This window comes from Dromiciops gliroides, chromosome 1 (assembly GCF_019393635.1).
Source record: "Dromiciops gliroides isolate mDroGli1 chromosome 1, mDroGli1.pri, whole genome shotgun sequence".
Classification (NCBI taxonomy): domain Eukaryota; kingdom Metazoa; phylum Chordata; class Mammalia; order Microbiotheria; family Microbiotheriidae; genus Dromiciops; species Dromiciops gliroides.
The window spans coordinates 433,999,648-434,003,578 of record NC_057861.1 but is presented as its reverse complement, the minus strand read 5'-3'; the positions used below and the strand labels follow the sequence as shown (position 1 = coordinate 434,003,578).

General features: G+C 45.0%; 1 pseudogene; it reads right to left on the bottom strand.

Annotated features, from left to right (window-relative positions):
• Positions 1-511: 511 nt before the first annotated feature.
• Positions 512-1,742, bottom strand: LOC122740137 (annotated as a pseudogene).
• Between the last annotated feature and the right edge of the window lie 2,189 nt (positions 1,743-3,931).

Below are 3,931 nucleotides of genomic sequence, written 5' to 3'. Positions count from 1 at the left end.
CCTTTCAGAGAAGGTGCTGACCTACATTAGTAAAAGGAGTTTCCTATACCAATGAAATTATAATCTCTATCACTAATATTACATAGAGTTGGTGTGGCAAGTAATATAAAACTGAGGTAAACTGAGGCATGATTTTCTCCAGGGCAAGATTACAATTTATTAACAGTGATTTGTATAGCTGTTAATAAAATAGATCAGTGACCTCAAAGGGACTGAAAAGACCACTTTTTTTTTTCAATTATTACCCAACTTTTATTTCCATTCTGTGAGGTAAAAGAAGGGGGAAGAAAAAAAAAAAGACCTGAATATTATTTTTCAGATGTCGAAAAACCTAGATATGGGTGGGGGTGGGGGGTGGGCTCCAGAAAGAGGATCAAGGGTTGGGAAAAGGCCTGACTGTTATATCTCAAATAGTGGTCAATGGCCAATCACCAGGATGGGGCAAGGGCAGGAAGGGGAAAGCAAGAGGTATCTTGAGCCCCCAGTCAGTTCTTCTAATGCTGATCCTGGCTCAGATGCTCCCATTAGGCGTAGGCATGCTGGGATGCAGGGCTCACCCTTAGGAAAGGTGGGCATATAGAGGGCAGGGGGCACAAGTGGGGGGGGCTGCATAGTTCTGGGGTACAGCAGCAGCTAGCAGGACAAGTGCCTGGGGCCAGCTCATAAGGCAATGTTCCACCCTCTTCCCCAATGGGCAGAAGAAGCTGCTTACCCTTTTGCCTTCGATTATGGAACCAGACTCGAACCACATCTTTGTCCAGGTGCAGCTCTTCTGCCAAGTCACAGATTGCTGTGGAGTAGGCTTCCCACAACACCTGAAGAAGCCCCCTAGGGCCCTCTTCCCCATGGTCTCAATTGCCAGTGTTTCCAACATACTGCATCCACTTCTGAAGCAGTGGTTTCAACCTACACATATTCCGAAAGGTCATCTGCCCACCTTCAAACTGGGAGATGGTCACCTTGCTATACACCTTCCCAGACAGCAGGCCCAAGGATTGGCCCACCTCAGCCTGAGTGAAACCCAGGTAAAGGCGAGTATATTTTAGTTGTTTGACAAACTGCTCCATTTCCTCAATGGTTGGGGTACCCTCCTCTCCGCCATCGTCACATGGGGTGCCCTCCTCACTGGCTTCCTCGATTAAACCACTGGTGCTGCTGCTGACCCTGCTGCTGATTTCACTACTGCTGTCCAGCCTGGACTGGAGCTGCTGGAGAGGGTCTGGGTAAGGGGGACCAGGAAAGGTTCTAAGAGCCTGGAGAGGATGGGGAGGGGGAAGGGGACCTGGTAGGGCCCCGGTAGAAACTGAGTCACTGCTCCCCAAGTCCTGGCATAAGGGACTCGTCAAGCCAGCGGCATAGTTGTCTGGGACCGGATGAGCACAGTACATTGCTTTGGGGACAATGGTCTCCCTGAGGTCCCACTGAGGAGCCCCAGAAGATGAAGAAGGGGAGCAGGAGGAGTCTTTCTCTTTGGGTGGCATGACTTATAGGGTGTGGGAGGTGCTGGCCTGCCTGGCCTCAGCTGGGGATGCAGAGAAGGTGGAGTAGGGGGCCAAGGCTTCCTCCAAGTTGTACTCACTCTCCACTGTTGATGGGAAGGTGTGGGGTGGTAGCTGGGGCTGGAATGGTCTTAGAGCACTTCCCCTGACATAGCCACCTTTACCCTCATGGGAGGACCCATTGGGCATCGTGCCCTGGCCCAGGCTGAAGTTGCCTGGAGCCAGCCCCTCACGGTTAGACATGCCCAGCTTGACTTGGCTGGCTACAGCTGTAGGTAGAACCCAGATCTCCCCTCTCTGATGGGATGATGGCTCCTCTGCCTCTTCTCCTTGGTCCTGGACACAAATGTGGAGCCTCAGCTACTGGTGTTTGACAGATGGATTGGACCGGTCCAAGAGTTGGTGCTTGGACCTCAGAGTGCATGGAGTGGGGTGATGCCCCTTCAGATTTCAAAGAGTAGACTCTGTAGTTGAGGCTAGTGCTAGGAGACAAGCCTGATCTCTTCCCCTCCCACCCAGGGCCTGAGAGCTTTCAATCTTTATATTAATAGCATCCCAGCTATTGGCCCTTTAAAACAATGGGGGGAATGGGGGGGGAGAATGAGAATAAACTTGGGTATCCTTTGGCTGGGGTGGGGGGCAGAGGTTCATACCATATTTATTGAGACCCTAATGACATCCAAAAGGAGGTGGGTTTGGAGTAGGTAAAAAATCTTAAGATTAGCAGCAGCTGGGGAAAGTGGGTTAGCCTTCTGTTGTGGCTGATCTCTCCTTTCTTGGACAATTTGGGAATGTTAAATGCTTTATGGACCTCAGCTGCCTCTGCTAATCTTGACCTGAAAATCAGAAACACCCCAATCAGGATACTGCCCAGTCCCCCCCTTTGCCTTCCCCTTGGAGACCAAATCACCTAACGTTGAGGAAGAGAGATGAGGACTGGACAACCATCCCTTGGGGAGGGACCCAGCCATAACTGGTTCTTTACCTATAAACAATGCAAGGGTCCCACTTTAATTTTATCCCTCCATCCCCTCCCTTTCCCCAAGGCAATAAACAATAAGATATAAGTTATACATATGCAATTATGTAAAACATTACCATATTAGTAATTTTGTACAAGAAAACTTGTATAAAAGAAAAAAGTGAAAGAAAAAATGAAAAATAGCTTGCTTCAGTCTGTGTTCAATCAGTATCAGTTCTTTCTTTGGACTTGGATAGTATGCTTCATCAATAGTCCTTGGGATTGTCTTGAATCATTGTATTGCTGAGAATAATTAAGTCCATAATTCTTTATCAAACAGTATTGCTGTCACTTTGCATGGTGTTCTCCTGGTTCTGCTCACTTCACTATACATCAGTTCATACAAGTCTTTCCAGGCCTTGCTGAAATCATCCTGCTTGTTATTTCACAATAATATTCCATTACAATCATACCACAGATTGCTCAGACATTCCCCAATTGATGGGCATTCCTTTGATTTCCAATTCTTAGCCACCACAAAAAGAGCTGCTAGAAATAGTTTTGTACAAATAGGTCTTTTTCTCTTTTGGGGAATGAATTTGGGATATAAACCTAGCAGTGGTATGCTGGATCAAAGGGTATGCATAGTTCTATAGCCCTTTGGGTATAGTTCCAAATTGCTTTCCAGAATGTTTGCATCTTTTCACAATTTCACCAATAGTGGATTATCATCCCATCTTTCCCAACCCCTCCAACATCCAATATTTTCCTTTTTTTGTTATATTTTCCACTCTGAAAGGTGTGAGATAATACCTCAGGTGTTTTCATTTGCATGTCTCTGATCAATAGTGATCTAGAGCATTTTTTTCATATCACCATAGATAGCTTTGATTTCTTTGTTTGAAAACTGCCTGTTCATATTCTTTGACCATTTATCAATTGGGGAATAACTGTATTTTTTATAAATTTGACTCAGTTCTCTATATATTTGAGAAATGAAGCCTTTATCAGAGATACTTGTTTCAGAAATTCTTTCCCAGTTTTCTGCTTTCCTTATAATATTGGTTTTACATTAGCTTTGCTTGTGCAAAAGCTTTTAAATTTTATATAATCAAAATTATCACTTGTATATTTTGTATTGCTCTCTATCTTTTTTGGTCCTAAATTCTTCCTCTGTAGATAAATCTAGGGTCCTACTTTAAATTGGTTAGTTAGTAAATGCCCTGGGGGCTGGCAGTGATCACATTATTCAACCAGCCTTTAGTTCTGACTGAGAGAGACTATCTTTAAAGCTAGACTGAGCAATGGGGTTTGACAAAGTGGTGAATAGGATGCATTACAGAGCAATACTTGTTATTAAATGATACAGTGTAATATTAATTTTCCTCACTGGGAAACTTCTAGAGATCAGGGAGTGCAATATGTTGCCAAACGAATCTCCTCCAGGTCTTGAATCAAGTATGTGTGCCCT